We start from the raw sequence: 19,912 nt of genomic DNA on the forward strand, positions 1-19,912 counted from the left end.
CCAAAGAAGACATACAGATGGCTAACAAACACATGAAAAGATGCTCAACATCACTCATTATTAGAGAAATGCAAATCAAAACCACAATGAGGTACCATTACACGCCAGTCAGGATGGCTGCTATCCAAAAGTCTACAAGCAATAAATGCTGGAGAGGGTGTGGAGAAAAGGGAACCCTCTTACACTGTTGGTGGGAATGCAAACTAGTACAGCCGCTATGGAGAACAGTGTGGAGATTTCTTAAAAAACTGGAATTAGAACTGCCATATGACCCAGCAATCCCACTTCTGGGCATACACACTGAGGAAACCAGATCTGAAAGAGACACGTGCACCCCCAATGTTCATCGCAGCACTGTTTATAATAGCCAGGACATGGAAGCAACCTAGATGCCCATCAGCAGATGAATGGATAAGGAAGCTGTGGTACATATACACCATGGAATATTACTCAGCCATTAAAAAGAATTCATTCGAATCAGTCCTAATGAGATGGATGAAACTGGAGCCCATTATACAGAGTGAAGTAAGCCAGAAAGATAAAGAACATTACAGCATACTAACACATATATATGGAATTTAGAAAGATGGTAACGATAACCCTATATGCAAAACAGAAAAAGAGACACAGAAATACAGAACAGACTTTTGAACTCTGTGGGAGAATGTGAGGGTGGGATGTTTCAAAAGAACAGCATGTATACTATCTATGGTGAAACAGATCACCAGCCCAGGTGGGATGCATGAGACAAGTGCTCGGGCCTGGTGCACTGGGAAGACCCAGAGGAATCGGGTGGAGAGGGAGGTGGGAGGGGGGATCGGGATGGGGAATACGTGTAAATCTATGGCTGATTCATATCAATGTATGACCAAAATAAATAAATAAATAAATAAAAATAAAAAATAAAAATAAAAAAAAAAAGAAAAAGTGCTAAGTGTAAGTCAGTGTAATACCTCTCACCTTTGTGTCCTTAATTCTCACCCAGTAGGCTCTCTTAATAAACTGGAATTTGAGGATCCTGAGGTAGATGTTAGGGTGTAGAGATGGAGGAATACTAAAAATGAAGGGGGCTGTAGATCTTTCCCCTGCCCTTTTTGACATTTCTTTTACACTGTGGTCCTGGACTGCTGACTCTTTCATCTCAATCCTGTCTCCTGGCCTTACTACATAGCTTTCATTCTCATGTTGCCCTTAACCTTGGTCAATTTGTCCTTTTTTAAAGCTTCTAAATATCAAAACAAAGGATTAACCTTAAATATAACATTTTCTACATTGTAGCTAGCCAGTACACATATGTCTATTACCTGCCAGGCCCCAACAAGCATCTGAATTTGGGACTTCACTCTACTCTGAGCCTTTATTCCCTAAGTTGCTCAGTCAAATTGAGTATCCCAGCCATGTATTTCTTTCTCACAGAGAAAACACCTAGTTTTCTCTATACTAGTATTTCCTGAAAGATAGTCTCTAAATCAACAAAGTCACCACTATCTGAGATTAGTTAGAAGTGAAAAAAAAGGGCCCTACCCCAGATCTATAGAATCAGTCTCTGAAGTTGAAGCCCAATAATCTTGGTTTTAATCAGCAGCCCAAATAATTATGCTATGTGCTGAACTATGAGAATTTTTACCCAGTACCCCTAAGTTAGTCTTACAAAGCAGCAGAATGGGATCATTTTAGGGGTACAAAGAAGTATGGCCACTGAGATCAGTTAAGCTTTGTACAACTCCAGAGGCTACCCATTATGTAGATGTGAATGGTGCCATACAGAGTTGTACGGTGCAGACCTGATAGTAAGGATACTATTCCTCTTCCTGCCACTGAAAGAAGTTAACAAATGAAAAGCCAAGAACAGAACACCACATCTATTAGTCCTCAGAGTGATGTTCTAAAGCTAGTTCATAGAGGCTAGAGCCAATTGTGTACATCTCTTTCCAGTTCTGCACTTAGTGACCTTACATTGGTAGCTTGAAATAGGCTATGATGAAAGTATTTAAATCACAGAAATCAGCAAACAGCAAAATTCAGGGTTAAACATTTTTGTTTGTTTGTTTGTTTTTTACTTTTTTATTTTTATTTTTTTCCATTTATTTTTATTAGTTGGAGGCTAATTATTTTACAATATTGTAGTGGTTTTTGCCATACATTGACATGAATCAGCCATGGATTTACATGTGATAAAGATCATCTTTACCTCTCCTAGCAGGGTCTCCAGGTATAGCCATGTGAGTTTTGTACCACAATGCCACCTCTGCAGCAAATCTATACAAGAATATTGCTGTGTTATAATTTTTAGCTGCAAAATGTTGGTAACAAAGTGAATGCCCAGATATAGGGAATGGTTGAAGAAATTACAGTCCATTCCCAACAGAGATTATTATGCAACTATTAAAAAGACATATTTGTAGCTGTACCAGATGACTTGAGGAGGCTTTAATGAGGTATTGTTGAAGGTAATATGAAGAAAAGTCTTTATGACATAGTCCTATTTTGGAAAACAAATGATATTTGATTTTGTGCAGGGAAAGACATATAATAGCATATCAACATGGATTATGGGAATGATAGGAAGGAGAATTCTCATGAAAAAGATTGTTCCAACAAGTGCTCGGGCCTGGTGCACTGGGAAGACCCAGAGGAATCGGGTGGAGAGGGAGGTGGGAGGGGGGATTGGGATGGGGAATACGTGTAAATCTATGGCTGATTCATATCAATGTATGACAAAACCCACTGAAATGTTGTGAAGTAATTAGCCTCCAACTAATAAAAAAATAAATAAAAAAAAAAGAAAAAGATTGTTCCAAATATCTCCAATATGTATATGCTCAGATTTACATAGCTAATGACAGTTTATATATTCCATAAATATAAACATATTTAGAAGAATATAATTAAAACAATATAAAACTGGGAGGTGGTGAGGTGATAGTGGGGCTTTCCAGGTGGCTCTAGTGGTAAAGAATCCATCTGCTAATGCAGGAGACATAAGAGATCTGGTTCGATCCCTGGGTTGGGAAGATCCCTTGGAGAAGGGCATGACAACCCACTCCAGTATTCTTGCATGGAAAATCCCATGGACAGAGTAGTTTGGCAGACTACAGTCCATAGGGTTGCAAAGAGTTGGGACATGATTGAAGTGACGTAGCATGCATGCAGGAGGTGATACCAGGCAGGGCATAGTGTAAAGAATCCATCTGGTGTCACATTCCCCTAAATGGAGCAGTCACCTAACCCTGGTCAGTAGAGGATCAGGATTTGACAATTCTTGTGCCTGATGACCAACAACTAAGGTCTGGTTTTCCAACCTAATATATAGTTCAACTGCTGAGCAACATACAGAACAGATGGGTCATTTAACAGATGTAAAATGAGACAAAGTGATCAACTAGAAACCAGCTATGATATTTTGACTCTAACAGCACAAGCCCAGCCCAAACAGGTGCTTTACTCACTTCACTCACTCCTCATACTTCTTCTATGCCCTTAGGATGTCAGAAATTCTTCCACCAGGGTAACTAAAGAAACTTGTGTCTGGAGCTTTGGAGCAACTTTCATTATATTCTCCCTACAGTAACTGTGCAGCCGTGTTTCAGACCCTTAGAATAGGCTCTTTTTATCATATCTGTGTGGTAAAATTCATTTTAAAATTATTTAAGAAATTTGCAAAGACAGACAAAAGTAACAATAATTATCAACGTATAATCAATCTTGTTGCATCTATATCCTCAACTCTTACTCACCTCTTTTATAATTTTTCACAGCTTTATTGGGGTATAATTTTCATAGAATAAATTGCAAATATTTAAATTGCAAAATTTGATGAGTTTTGGTATATGTATACACTCATGAAACCATGGCCACAATAAATATAATGAACATGTTAATGAGCCCCAAAGTTAGATTAGTGGTTTTTTAACTGCAGGTTGCAACCCAATAGTCATTAGTGGAATCACTTCTGGGATGATCGATGAGAGACAATTCTGGATAGCACTGGGTCCTCATTTCCTTTCCTTTTATCAGTAGCTTAGCTGAGAGCTGGCTGTGCTGTACTGAGCCAGTTGCAGAAGACAAGGCCTTTGTTAATGTCAGCATTCCTGACACACTAGGCTTTTCTGAAGGGGTTCTCAGTATGCTGACCTTGATCCTGGGCATGTACACTCCCTAGGATTGTTCCCAATCTGGGAGATGGTTGATACATTTCTTGTTACTTAGAGAAACTAGGTGTCACCTTAGCTCCCCTTCCCAGTGTGGAGGCAGAGCTTGTGTTCTTTGGGACTGCCCACAGTGACACATTCAACATACAGTTCAAGCAGATCCTTCTTTGCTGGAACTTCAGCCTTGGGGTACACACAACATCCGTGACTAGCCTGTGCCATGGAACGAGGAGAGTTTGGGAGACTGTGTGTGCTCTACTACTTCTTGGCTTGCTTGTAAGTTTTTCCCCAATAAACCCCTTGTTGGTCTGTATCCTACAGCATATGGAAAGCTAGTCCCCCAAATATTACCTATACAACCTATTGATAAGACCAAATTGAGTTTATTTCTTACTGGGATGAAGGAGGACCCCGATTCTGCAAAGTTTCAGTGGAGGTGTCTCAGAGGGAAGGAAGGCAAGGTTAGAACTAAAGAACTGAAAGTTTAGTTTGAGGTAGGTCTTTCAATACAGAGATTTGATTAGAATTAGGTAAGGTTTATAATATAATAACCAAAGATTGGTAGAAATAGCAAGAAAAGGATTTTTGAGGTGAAGGGTTTAAAGAATCTTAGGGCATTTCAAAATCTGTTGTATTCCATTAGGGACTTCATTGTTGGGATTTTCAGGATGTTCCTGTAATGAACCATTTGCCGAGGCAGAGGGGAGTCCTGGAAAATAAAGTTATGCTAATGAAGACAGCAGACTAGCAAGATCATGTATAGACAGTAAGCTGTGGTTTTAGTTCTCAATGTTGACAGGCTAAGTATGGAAATAAAAGGTTTTGGTTCTCAGGTATTTGTGGTATATGCTTATGACCCCTTTATATGACAGTGATGACCAGCATTTTTCAAAACATGAGGCTCAATAAACTACAGTTGAATTGTATCTAGTAAGGATGAGAACTGCTTTGCAGAAATTTGGTATCAGTTATACATGTGTATGTGTGAAATGAGTCATGAAATGAAATGTGTCTCTTACAATAGGTCTGGGTCCAGAAATATTAGAAAGCTACTGCCTTAGAGAAATTCCTGAACGGGATGATCCCCTCTGTCAGCCAGTTTGCATTGCTCCCATTTAACTTTTCATGCTAATAGTAGAAGAGCATCTATTTTTACTAGGGAGAAATACATCATCTAAAAATTGGAACAGAGGCCCTGTCCAGGCAGATTAAATGTTGAGTAGGAAATTTGAATCTATAAGGCTGTCCACCATTTTGGCAGAGAGCTGAAAGAAGTCAAGTTGCTACTGCAGTACAAAGATGGAGGCTAGACACAAATAAGAGCTTCCTATGAGAATTGTTGCTTCCCAGGTGGTGACAGTGGTAAAGAACCCTCCTACCAATGCAGGAGACATAAGAGATGTGGGTTCAATCCCTGAGTTAGGAAGATTCCCTGGAGGAGGGCATGGCAACCCATTCCAGTATTCTTGCCTAGAGAATCCCAATGGATAGAGGAGCCTGGTGGGCTACAGTCCAAAGGGTCACAGAGTCAGACACGACTGAAGCGACTTAGCACTGTGAGAATTATTACGATTTAAAACCAATCCTTAAGCAGGTATAGGCTCCCATCTGACTGAGATACAATCTATATAATCAGGTGACTGGATAAGATGAACTATGGGGGTTCCCTTCAGTAGGAAGATATTATGATTCTAGAGAGAGCCTTACAATAGAAGCAGGCAGTTAACCTGAGATGTTTTCTCTGATTGTTACTTCCCAACACCCAATTCTGAGTATTATTGGATACAACAGTAAATGTAACACAGTTAGTCTGTGTTACTGAAGGGCTGCCATTCTCAAGTGAGTTATCTACTTCTCTGAGGAAATTCTACTACTTTATGGCTTTAAAAGACTGGAAATTTTGGAAAGGACATTAGCCCCCCTCACACCCCGCCCTGAAATTCATCAGAAGTTTCCAATCCATTGGATAAGGCACTATTATTTCCATTTAAAAGGCATATTCTTTGTGTCAGAAGTTTAACCTTTCAATTTGTTTGTCCGACTTTTCAAAAAAAGGCTTGGGTTAAAAACAACATTTGAGAAAAACTACAATACTACCTTAGTAGCAGTTGATGTGGTTTATTCAGGAATTCATTCAGCAAACAAGGATTAAGCTGATTGGAGTCCTGGATTTCCCCACTTCTGAAGCTTTCATGGTCTGAAGCAGATCTGTAAACAGGTACATTATAGCCCATGTCTGATTTTATGGGAAGCCTGGGCTTCAGAGCCATATATACCTGGGAAGGAATTGCATTCTCTACTTTCTTTTTAATTTTTTTTTTTTAAATTGAAGAATAATTGCTTTACAGAATTTTGTTGTTTTCTGCCAAATATCAGCATGAATCAGTCATAGGTCTACATATGCACCCTCCCTCTTGAACCTCCCTCCCATTTCCCTCCCTATCCCACCCCTCTAGGTTGTTACAGAATCCCTGTTTAGGTTCCCTGAGGCATATATATAGCAAATTCCCATTGGTTATCTATTTCACATATAGTGAAGTTTCCATGTTACTCTCTTCATACATCTCACCCTCTCCTTCCTCCCCCTCCCCCACCCTGGGTCCTTAACTTACATTCTTTTAAAAAAAATATTTATCTTTTAATTTAAGGATAAGTGCTTTACAGAATTTGGTTGTTTTCTGTCAAGCCTCAACGTGAATCAGCCATAGGTTTACATATCCGCTCCCTTTTGAACCTCTCTCCCATCTCCCTCCCCCTCTAGGTTGATACAGAGCCCCTGTTTGAGTTTCCTGAGACATACAGCAAGTTCCCATTGGCTATCTATTTTATATATGGTAATGCAAGTTTCCATGTTACTCTCTCCATACATCTTACTCTCTCCTTCCTCCCCTCCCCACCCCATGTCCATAACCTACTTTCTTAATGGTACCACCTTAGGCCATGCAGCTGAGTTTTGGTTTTCTTATCTGCAAACTGATTAGAATAAAACCAACTTCATAGAATTGTGAGGACTATGTGAAAGATAAAAAGAAAATGGCAATTAAGGAGATGATTTTATTCAGGCTATATAGACATAAGAAGGCTTAAAGAAAAGAAAGTAAATTTAGAGTTTTATAGAGGCAAGTAAAAAAAGGAGTCACTACAAGTCTATGAGACCATGAGAAAGTATGAAGAGGGTCTGATCTCAGAATATGCCAGGTCACTGTGTTACAATTATCATCTTTTTTTAGAACAAGAAAGAGCAAGCTTTTCTCAACTGTGGCTGCTTTCTTGGAGCTCAGGGATCAGATAAAGTTTAATGTTATCAAGCACTTAGCATAGGGCCTGGCCCATGGTAAGCATCCACAAGCATTTCTTTGCTTTTTTTCCTCCACTAGAAGAATGTACAAAGTAGTGTGGTGGTTCAAAGATGGGCTTAATGGATTTGCTTGCTTCAGAGAACTAGATTTGACGAAGTATGTTGAATTTTAAAGAATAAATAGTGGTTTGCCAAAAAGATGGAAGAAAGAAAAATATTCTAGATAGTGTAGTGCTAATGCAATAGACAAAGGCATAGAGGCTTACAGGAGCTTTGCCTATTCAGAGACCAGTTATTTCTTCAATGTGGTATAAGGAGTAACTGGATATAAGGTAGGTTAGAATCAAATTGTAAAAACCCTTCAAAAGTCATTTAATGCTCACTGTTTCGGGAAAATAGTCCAGGAATTTATAATTATAACAAGATTAAGTTCCAGTTTATGAGAACCCCTTCCCTGCTGTGTAAGGGATGGAGGCAGGGAGACCAGTTATGAAGGTAGTACTTGACCCAGAGAGGATCAAGGCCTGAACTAGAGCAATGACCATGAGGATGTCTAGGAGAGGACTGAATTTAAAAAATAGTAGGGAAGATTCCTTGAAGCAGGGCATGCAACCCACTCCAGTCTTCTTGCCTGGTGGGCTACAGTTCATGGGGTTGCAAAGAATCAGATGCAACTGAAGTGATTTAGCATGCATGCACACAAGTGAAATTTACTGAACAGATTATGTAATTGTGGGGAAGGTCAGCATGGAGATGAGGAAGTGTAATAGTGGAGAATGATACTGTTAAAAGCAGTATAAGCTAAAATGCCAAGTGTTTACAATGTGCTGAGCACAATTCTAAGGGCTTTACACATCTCTTTTAATCCACATAAGCATCCTATGAAGTAAGTGTTCTTTTTCCCTCCATTTTTAAATGAAGAAAATGAGGCATATAGAAGTTAAATAACTTGCTCAAGCAAGAATTCAAGCCAAAGTTTTTTAAGGCAGAGATTTAAGTTTGGATGGCTGTGTGAATACTGTCACCATATAGGATTGAAGAATAGTGGATGGGGAAAGACATATAGGGAAAATATTTTAGTTTTGGAGTGGTTGATATTGAGTGCAATGATTAAATGGGTCTGGAGCTCCAGAGAAAGATTAGGATCAGAGCTGGAAACATAAAGGGCATCAACCTATAGGTAGGTGCTCAGTAGGGGACTTAGGACTTCCTTCTGTGAGTGGGATACACAAAAGTGAAGGTAGGTAGAGGAAGGGAAATGGTGAAACATATAAGGGGAAGCAGTAGCTTCAAGACGAATTGGATCCACTTTAAGATTTTTACAATGACTTAGACTTGGACAGTGCTCATTAAAGTCCACTGGTACAGTTAGAGGTGTCCTGCAGCATCAAATGTCTAGGGATTTTTAGGATTCTTTTTTAAAATTTATTCATTTAATTGGATAATAATTACTTTAAAATATTGTGATGGCTTTTTGCCACACATCAATATGAATCAGCCATAGGCATGCATGTGTCCTCTCCATCCTGAATGGGTTTCCCTTTGGCTCAGCTGGTAAAGAATCTGCCTGCAGTACAGGAGACCTGGGTTCAATCCCTGGGTTGGGAAGATCCCCTGGAGAAGGGAAAGGCTACCCACTCCAGTATTCTGGCCTGGAAAATTCCACGGACTATACAGTCCATGGGGTTGCAAAGAGTTGGACATGACTGAGACACTTTCACTTCACTTCACTTTCTATCCTGAATATCCCTCCCACCTTCCACCCCAGGCCATTCCTCCAGGTTGTCACAGAGTACCAGTTTTGAGTGCCCTGTGTCATACATTAAAGTTGCACTGGTTATCTATTTTACATATAGTAAATGTATATGTTTCAACGTTATTCTCTTAAATCATCCCACCCTCTCCTTTCACTGAGTCCAAAAATTTGTTCTTTATGTCTATGTCTCCTTTGCTGCCCTGCATGTAGGATAGTTGGTACCATCTTTATAGATTTGTATATGCTTTAATATGTGATATTTGTCTTTCTCTTTCTGACTTACTTCACTATGTATAATAGGCTGGCCATCATAAAAAAAAAATCTACAAACAATAAATGCTAGAGAGGGTGTGGAGAAAAGGGAACCCTCTTACACTGTTGGTGGGAATGGAAACTGATACAACCACTATGGAGAACAGTATGGAAATTACTTAAAAAACTAGGAATAAGACTACCATATGACCCAACAATCCCACTACTGGGCATATATCCTGAAGAAACCAGAATTGAACAAGAAAAAACATGTACCCCAGTGTTCATTGCAGCACTATTTACAATAGCTAGTAAAAGGTTGTTGCTGACCCACAAAAAGATGCTTGGGATTCTTGGCCTCCAGAAGAGAAGAATCCAATCTGGGGCCAGAGACAAGGCTTGATCACTCAGAGCTTTTGTGCAACAGAGTTTTAGAGAAAGCTTCTGACATAGACATCAGAAGGGGGCAGAAAGAGTACCCCCTTGCTAGTGTTAGCAATGGAGTTATATACCTTTTAATTAGTTATTACAATGAATCAAAAGAATGTCTCAAGTTTGTGAAAATTTTACCAGACCTACTTCCACAATTTACATTTTAGGATAACAAGATTAGAATTTAACAACAGAAAGATCCTCCAGACCCACTCCCATAATATACATTCTAAAATATCAGGATTAGTCAGAAGGTTTTCAAGAAGGAGAAACTGTACTCCAGCCAGATACATTGTTGTATAATCCCTAGTACAGAGTTTAAACTGAGTTGTGTAATTGACTAAGACTAAGAAATGCAGAGGAAAAAAACGTTTGTCCTTTTCTCCCCCTTGAGAATTCCAGACCCCCAATCTCCACTTTGAGAGCCCCAGACCCCTTTCTCCTCCTTGGGGGTCCTGAACTTATCAAGCTGCCTAGGAATTGACTCACTCATTCCCCCCTTTTCTTTTAGGAGAATTATGTTGCCTAGGGAAAAGGGCATCGTTCTCATTCCATAACTTTTTCAGAGCTGATAAGGGGCATTGTCCGTAAATTGGTGAGGCAACATATCCTCCTAATCCTCAAATTGATGGTTTCTGATCCAGGAGCCCAAAGTAATAGTTGGAGGAGGCTGTGGTACTCCTAGAAGCTTAGAGAACCATTTGTAACTTAAAAGCCTTCATGCGACTAGAAACCAATCCAATTACACAGTTACAGATGCAGGGAGCAAATAGCAAAAAGAGAACAATCAGAATTATTGTAATTAAGATAGTTTTTCACCATGGGGAACTAGTTAATGTATCCCAAAGTGAGGCAATTGAGGCTTCAGGAGTATCCATAGCCTCAATCATCTTGTTCATATGTTTAGTAAAATGAGTAATATTAGTGCTCATTATCAGGTATATATGTACAGCATTGGGTATGAATAATGGCACAAGTTCCTCCTTGTGCAGCTGTCAGAATATCTAAAGCCAATCTGTTTTGTAAAACCACCTTTCTAATTTGTATTTGTTCAGCATTAAGAGCTGAAACAGCTTTTTGAGAATCTTGTAATGCTTGTTGAGTAAAATTAGCAAAGTATCCACTTGTAGCATAACATCTATAGTTCCCAGAGAGGGAACAAACACTGCAGCAAAATAATCATACCAGTGAAATATAGACCTTACCCACCGAGTTTTAAGGTGGGGCAAATTAGCAGGCTTTTTTGGAAGCTCTGAAAATATAAAGCTGTGAGTAAAAGCAAGACCTAGGGTGCATCTCCCTATCTAACCAGGGAGAAACCATGTCCATAGGTAAGAGCCATATATCCAATAGTTCCTGTTTGGAGCAAGCCAGCGTGACTGAGATATCCAGTCCCAATCAGTGTCTGGTCAGGCAAAGGGAGGACCTGAATTGGGGTTGGAAAACATGGGAATGATTACATTGCATATTGCCTGAGGCAAAAATCCCAACCGTTTCCAACCATTATAATTAAGTTGTTGGATAACTTCTGGGGATGGCTCTATTTGTTCCCAGCATATAGGGGCAGTAGATATTAGATGTCCTTTTTCAGGGGTTAGCCATATAACCTCATCCCATATTTGATAAACGTCAGGTAAAAAAAAAAAAAATAGATCTAAACCCACTTACCTTATGTGTAGTGAAATAGTCATGAAACTGAGACAACGTATAATCAAAATTAAAAGTCATGCTATGTCCATAGTTAAAGTACAAAGTGTTGCACCAGTCTATCTTAGGGTTGTTAGATGTCATCAGTTTAAAAAGAGGCATCACATACGATTGCTGTTGAAGGTATTCGTAGACTTGGAGAAAGTCTTTTCCTTGAAGTGGAGATGTCCACCACAGGAAGCCTTCCACTGGTGAAGAGGGGAGCGCTCCGCAGACCCAGCAGTTAGACCGATTGTGGAATGCAGTGTAGGAGTGAGCCCAGGACAGGAAGGCATTGTCTTGAGGATCAAATGGCAGACTCAGGATTTTTGGAGTCAGCAGAAGTAGGCTCACATAGATTATCAGACCCATCTGAAAAGTACAAAGTCAGAGCAAAGAAAGTAAAGACATATAATGAAGCCACTTAGTTCTGATCAGGGTGCCACCTCTTAACCCGAGAGTGATGTACCCACAAACCAATTCCTGGCACTTCGATAGCTGTGGGAGAAGAAAGAATAACCTGGTAATGGCCTTCCCAGAGGGGTTCAAGGGGTTGGTCCCCAGATCCCAATGTCTTTATGAGGACCTCAGTTCCTGGCTCAAGTAGAGGCTTGCTTGACTCAGAGGCTGGGTCAGGAGTCGTCTCCTGGAGTTCAGTTAATGCCTGTTGATAAGCTGAGAGCTGAGTTTCATAATTAGCTAACTCCAAGGCTTCAGGGTCTATAACAGTGTCTGTGCATAAGAAAGGCCTTCCATAAATACATTCAAAGGGGGACAGTCCCTCCTTTTCGGGGGCAGTCCGAGCCCTCATTAAAGCTATGGGTAGAACTTGTCTTGAGTCTCTTGAGTTAAATTGCACAGATGTCTTTTGTTAATGTCATTAGCCTTTTCAACCTTTCCTGAGGACTGGGGTCTCCAGGAACACTGTAACTGATATTCTATTCCTAGAGCTTTAGATATCCCCTGAGTTACAGCAGCTTTAAAGGCGCAGCCATTGTCACTCTGAAGGCTCTGCGGCAGCCCAAACCTGGGGATAATTTCATGGATTAAAATCTTTATAACCTCCTCAGCCTGTTCACCATGACAGGGAAAAGCCTCAATCTATCTAGTAAAAGTATCCACCCAAACTTGTAAGCAAGAATATCCATTAGCTTTTGACATATGAGTAACATCAATTTCACAGTCCTCTTCAGGATACTTTCCACTTCATTGTAATCCAGATTTTGTTAGCTTTTCAGTCTTTAGGTTATTTTTCTGATAAACCTCACATCTTTTTATAATGTTTTTTAAAGTTTTTATTACATTTTTACCTTCAAACAAATGAGAAGCCATCTGGTAAGTACTTTCTACACCTAAATGAAAACTCTGGTGTAAACCCTTAAGAATTTTCCATTGAGCATTTTCAGGAATTATTAATTGCCCATTCTCAGACTGTAACCATCCTTTATCAGTAATCTTTGCTCCTCTTTTCTCATATCTTTCTAATTCTTCCTCAGTATATTGTGGTTTTTCCTGTTCCACAGGACCTGTCCAGATCAAAGGCATCGGTAGTGAGGAGGTTTCATAAAGTGCCACCTTTCTGGCTTGACAGCCAGCCAGCTGATTACCTTCAGCTACTTTACTCCTATCCCTGTTGTGCCCTTTGCAATACATAACAGCTACTTCTTTAGGATAATATATAGCAGTTAAAAGTCTCTCAATCTCTGAAATGCTTAATAGGTTCTCCTGTTGCTGTTTTAAACTGTCTTTCTTTTCATATTTCAGCATGAACATGTAAAGTCAAATAAGCATGCTTAGAATCAGTGTAGATATTTACTCGCTGCCCGTTGCTTAACTCTAGTGCTTGGGTGAGAGCCACAAGCTCTGCTAACTGAGCATTGGTTCCCTGGGGGAGAGATTTTGCTTCCAAAACCTGTTCAGCATTCACCAAGGCATAACCTGCTTTACACTTTCCATCTTGAACAAAAGAACTGCCATCTGTAAATATTTCCATGTCAGGATTATCTAATGGGGTATCCATTAGATCTTCCCGAGCTGCATAGTTTAAAGTTAGAAACTGGGAACAATCGTGATCAGGTGTTTCATTTTCCTTCTCAGGAAGGAAAGTGGCAGGATTTAAATTTCCACAAACTTTAAGCTTAGTTATTGGTCCTTCTAAGAACAATGACTGATATTTAAGAAGCCTACTGTCTGTCATCTAAGTATTAACCATAGACTTTGAGATTCCACTCACATCATGAGAAGTTGGTACAGTAAGATTTCATCCATTAATTATTTTTAAAGCTTCAGGTGTTAATAAAGCCATTGCCCCAATTACTCTTAGACAGTGGGGCCACCTGTGTGAAATTACATCTAATTCTCTGTTTAGATAAGCAATAGGTTGCTGGTGAGGCCCTCAGGGTTGTGTCAAAACTCCCAAGGCCATATCCTTTCTTTCAGTGACAAACAAATTGAATTCTGACGCTGTGGGCAAGTTCAAAGCGGGATCTTGTAGGAAAGCAGCCTGAAGAACCTTAAAAGCCTTTTGAGTATCTGGAGACCAAACCAGTTGGTCAGTTTGGGCCTGCTGAGTCTCAGTTATAAGTTTATATAAAGGTCGGGCAAGTTCCCCATTACCCAGAATCCAAATGTGACAGTAGCCTGTGATTCCCCAAAATTCTCTTAATTGTCTTAAAGTCATAGTTAGGGGATGATTTAGTATAGGCTTAATTATCTACAGGCCTATGGCCCTAGTCCCTTCTGTTATGATTAGGCCCAGATATCTAACAGATTGTTGACAAAGCTGAGCCTTTTCTCTTGATGCTTTATAACCGCATCTTGCCAGAAAGTTTAAGAAATCTTCTGAAGCTCATGAACAAGCTTCCTCTGTCTCAGCACAGAGCTGAATATCATCTACATATTGTAGTACCACTGCTTCAGAGCTATTAAAGTTTTGTAGATCCCATGACAAACCTTGTCCAAATAAGTGAGGGCTGTCACAAAATCTCTGGGGCAAAACTGTCCAGGTTAACTGAGAAGCTGGCTGCATAGGGTCTTCAAAGGCAAATAGAAATTGACTTTCCTCTGCCAAAGGCACTGAATAGAAGGCATCTTTTAAATCAATTACTGAGAAATATTTGGCTCATTCAGGAATTTCAGACAATAAAGTATAAGGATTAGGCACTGGGGTGTAAAGGAACTACAGCCTTATTTATTATTCATAAATCTTGAACTAGTCTCCATTTACCATTTGATTTCTTTATACTCAAAATAGGAGTGTTGCATGGACTTTTACAGGGAATTAACAGCCCCTGCTCCTTTAAATTCTCAATGATGGGTTTTAACCCTTCCTTAACCTCAGGTTTCAGTGGATACTGCTTCTTATGTGGAAATAAGTGTGGGCCTTTGAGCTTGACAACTAAAGGAATAACATTTTGTGTTCAACCCACAGATTTTCCATCAGCCCATACTCTAGGATTTACATTTTGTTCAATTAAAGGGAGAGAAAGGTAAGGCTCCATATTCATGAAAACAGAGGCATGGGCCTTGATCAGTATATCCCTCCCCAAAGGGGTGAGGGAGACTCTGGCACGATTAGAAAGTCGTGTGAAAATAGCACAGAATCTCAGTTACAACTTAAAGAATAAATGAAATAATACCTTTTGGCTCATTCAGACAGTCCCATTACAGAAGCGGATGAGGAAGAAAGTGGGCCAGGGGCTTCAGTAAGCACAGAGAAAGTCACCCCAGTGTATAAAATGAAATCGACAGATTGCCACCCCCCTCAGTTATTAATACCCGGGGTTCCTCAGGTGTAATTAGGATGGGAGCTTGTGTGTGGACCCTCAGGCACCTTCAGTCCTGATTGTCTTGAGAGTCTGACCCCTGAAACCTACACCTCTGGGGGCAGTCTCTCCTCCAGTGTGGTCCCTTGCAGACCGGACATGGAGCTGGGGGCGGCCTAGAGACCTGACGGCAATCCTGCTTGAGGTGCCCTTCCTTTCCACAGTAATAGCAAGCCCGTCCCTTTTCAGCTGGGTCCCTCTGGGCATTTTTCTCAGGCTGTTTCAGAATGGTTCTTACAGCCATTATGAGGGCTTCCACCTGTTCCTTTGTCCTTTTTTGCCTTTCTTTCTTTTACCCATATTCCCTAATATAATACACTGTCTGAGCCGGTTGTAACAGATTATCTAAGGACTGATTTGGTCCATATGCCCGTTTTAATAACTTATGGCAGGTATCTGGAGCCGACCGAGTGAGAAATCTATCTTTTAAGATCACTCTTCCCTCTTCACTTTCAGGGTCAATCTCAGTGAATCTGCAAAGGGCTTCTCTCGGTCTATCTAGGAATTTACCAGGAGCTTCCTTCTCCTCCTGTTCTATGTTTGCCAATTTGGCATAGTTTTAAAGGCTTAGCACACGCTTGCCTGAGTACTTAAAGAATACATCTGACAAAATGACTCTGATGCCATCTTCCTTTAGCTGTGTTATAGTCCCAGTCTGGTTTCCTGTCCTCCATCTCATCTTGTATTTCACCCTTAGTTTGTGCTGTCTGAGCTTCTCTTACTTCGATGGTCTGAGTTTCTACTGAAACCAGAGTAGTCTGAGGTTGTACTGAGACAGGAGTTGTTTGGACCTCTACTTGGGCAGTTTGAATCTCAGTTTGAGTTTTTATTGAGACCAAGGCAACCCTTCTTGTGGGGGTTCTCTGACTTTCAGTTTGCTCAGTTTGGAGCCCCGGGTACGGGGGCAAAGTAGGACTGGAGGGAGCTGAAGGTTTCACACCCAAATCTATACCCTTAGGACATAAGTCTGGTGTATTTCACAGAGAGAAAAAGGGTAACACATATGCTACTTCTACCCATTTCCCTTGTTTTCTACAGAACTGGTTTAATTGTAAAACAGTATTGTAATTAAGAGACCCTCCAACCGGCCACTGTTCACCGTCCTCCAATGGGTACTGCGGCCATGTAGTATCACTTAGGAAGACCAGGTGTGTCTTCTTTAAGCCCTGGGGATCAAATATATCCCAATTTTTCAGGATACAGTTCAAAGGAGTGAGGCTGAAATTGTTAGCTCCCATCTGTAAGAGAAAAAAAAACGACCAGCTCCATCTTTCTACCGGAGGCGTCCCTCCCTGGTCTAGATGGGGGTGTAGACAGACTTTACACCAAAGCTTTCCTTCCCTGGTCAGACTTAGTCTGTCCCTTACTGATGCAGGTGCCATACTCGTCCCTCCCGGTTCTACCACCGAGACAGGGTGGAGAGGCACCAGGGGTATACCTGATGGCATCCCAGACTGATATCCAGCTCCTCACCATTAAAACCTTGCTTGCCTCTGATGCCACCCAGGGTGCAACCAGAGTAACCTTCCAGAATGCCTCCCAAGCTAAGACCACTGGGGGAAACATTCATCACCAGAGTGCCTGTGCATGACCCTGAGTATATTCCTGACCATGATAAGACTGTTAGGAACATAAAACTGAGATGTTCCTTCCAAGCATCAGCACACCAGTATAAGCGATAGCAAAAGAGATGGTGAAGGGCTCGCCAGTGAAGAAAAATTGATAGGGCCAGTCCTTCCAGTTCATTCCCACAGATTCCATAGAAAGACTATCTAAGGAGTTTGGGACCAAAGCCATTGGAAAGCCTCCTCTGGTCCACAGAGAGCCAGCATTACCAAAGGGGAAAAAAAAAAGACCCATTGCAGTTCAAATCTGAGTAACCTTTAACCTCAGAGATGCTCTTGGAGCTTGAGCTCCATCTAACTTCTAACTTTGGATTCCTAGCAAGGCTAGATGTTTCCTAACTACCAATCCAAGTTTGGGACCTAAGTAAGAGTACACAGTAACAGCATAGATCACAAGTCCCTTGAAAGCCTATGATCCGACAGATTAGGTTAGTAGTAATTGAAGAAAGTAGGGGAAACCACTAGACCATTCAGGTATGACCTAAATCAATTCCCTTATGACTATACAGTGGAAGTGAGAAATAGAATTAAGGGACTAGATCTGATAGACAGAGTCTCTGATGAACTATGGACAGAGGTTTGTGACATTGTACAGGAGATAGGGATAAAGACCATCCCCATGGAAAAGAAATGCAAAAAGGCAAATAGTTGTCTGAGGAGGCCTTATAAATAGCCGTGAAAAGAAGACAAGAGAAAAGCAAAGGAGAAAAGGAAAAATATTCCCATTTGAATGCTGAGTTCCAAAGAATAGCAAGGAGAGATAAGAAAGCCTTCCTCAGCAATCACTGCAAAGAAATAGAGGAAAACAACAGAATGGGAAAGACGAGATCTCTTCAAGAAAATTAGAGATATCAAGGGAACATTTCATGCAAAGATGGGTTTGATAAAGGACAGAAATGGTATGGACCTAACAAAAGCAGAAGATAGTAAGAAGAGGTGAAAAGAATACACAGAAGGACTGTACAAAAAAGATCTTCACGACCCAGATAATTACGATGGTGTGATCACTCACCTAGAGCCAGACATCCTGGAATGTGAAGTCAGGTGGGCCTTAGAAAGCATCACTACGAACAAAGCCAGTGGAGGTGATGGAATTCCAGTTGAGCTATTTCAAATCCTAAAAGATGATGCTGTGAAAGTGTTGCACTCAATATGTCAGCAAATTTGGAAAACTCAGGAGTGGCCACAGGACTGAAAAAAGTCAGTTTTCATTCCAATCCCAAAGAAAGGCGATGCCAAAGAATGCTCAAACTACCGCACAATTGCACTCATCTCACACGCTAGTTAAGTAATGCTCAAAATTATCCAAGCCAGGCTTCAGCAATACATGAACCGAGAACTTCCAGATGTTCAAGCTGGTTTTAGAAAAGGCAGAGGAACCAGAGATCAAATGGCCAACATCTGATGGATCATCAAAAAAGCAAGAGAGTTCCAGAAAAACATCTATTTCTGCTTTATTGACTATGCCAAAGCCTCTGACTGTGTGGATCACAATAAACTGTGGAAAATTCTGAAGGAGATGGGAATACCAGACCACCTGACATGCCTCTTGAGAAACCTGTATGCAGGTCAGGAAGCAACACTTAGAACTGGACATGGAGCAACAGACTGGTTCCAAATAGGAAAAGGAGTACGTCAAGGCTGTATATTGTCACCTGGCTTATTTAACTTCTATGCAGAGTACATCATGAGAAATGCTGGGCTGGAAGAAGCACAAGCTGGAATCAAGATTGCTGGGAGAAATATCAATAAGCTTAGATATGCAGATGACATCACCCTTATGGCAGAAAGTGAAGAGGAACTAAAAAGCCTCTTGATGAAAGTGAAAGAGGAGAGTGAAAAAGTTGGCTTAAATTTCAACATTCAGGAAACTAAGATTGTGGCATCTAGTCCCATCACTTCATGGGAAATAGATGAGGAAACAGTGAAAGCAGTGTCAGACTTTTTTTTGGGGGGGCTCCAAAATCACTGCAGATGGTGACTGCAGCCATGAAATTAAAAGACGCTTACTCCTTGGAAGGAAAGTTATGACCAACCTAGATAGCATATTAAAAAGCAGAGACATTACATTGTCAACAAAGGTCCATCTACTCAAGGCTATGGCTTTTCCAGTGGTCAAGTATGGATGTGAGAGTTGGACTGTGAAGAAAGCTGAGTGCCAGAAAATTGATGCTTTTGAACTGTGGTGTTGGAGAAGACTCTTGAGTCCCTTGGAGTGCGAGAAGATCCAACCAGTCCATCCTAAAGGAGATCAGTCCTGGGTGTTCATTGGAAGGACTGACGTTGAAGCTGAAACTCCAACACTTTGGCCACCTCATGCGAAGAGTTGACTCATTGGAAAATATCCTGATGCTGGGAGGGATTGGGGGCAGGAGGAGAAGGGGACAACAGAAGATGAGATGGCTGGATGGCATTACTGACTTGACGGACATGAGTTTGAGTAAACTCCGGAAGTTGGTGATGGACAGGGAGGCCTGGCATGCTGCGATTCATGGGGTCACAAAGAATCAGACACGACGGAGTGACTGAACTAAACTGAACTGGCTGAATTCCCAAGAAGTTATGAAATGGTCAAAGAGACCAGAAACTTTGAACAAGAAAGGACAGTTTGGTCCGCACGTTTTGCCCATTTTCTGGTCAGTCCCTGAAGGAGATATTCGCTTTGGCAGGTCTGTATAAACCCCTGACAGGTTTCTGCCATAAGCCGTATGAGGTCACCGTGGAACCACAGAGCAGGGCATTTCACTTTTTTCGCACAGGGCACATCATTCATTCACACAAGTGCACCATAGAGTTAGTAAAGTACAGCAGAAATCATGTTCACTAGAACAAAGAACTGGAGCTCCAAGCATCCATACCTTGTCCTGAAGAATCTCAGACGGGCCCCC

This window comes from Cervus canadensis, chromosome X (assembly GCF_019320065.1).
Source record: "Cervus canadensis isolate Bull #8, Minnesota chromosome X, ASM1932006v1, whole genome shotgun sequence".
NCBI lineage: Eukaryota > Metazoa > Chordata > Mammalia > Artiodactyla > Cervidae > Cervus > Cervus canadensis.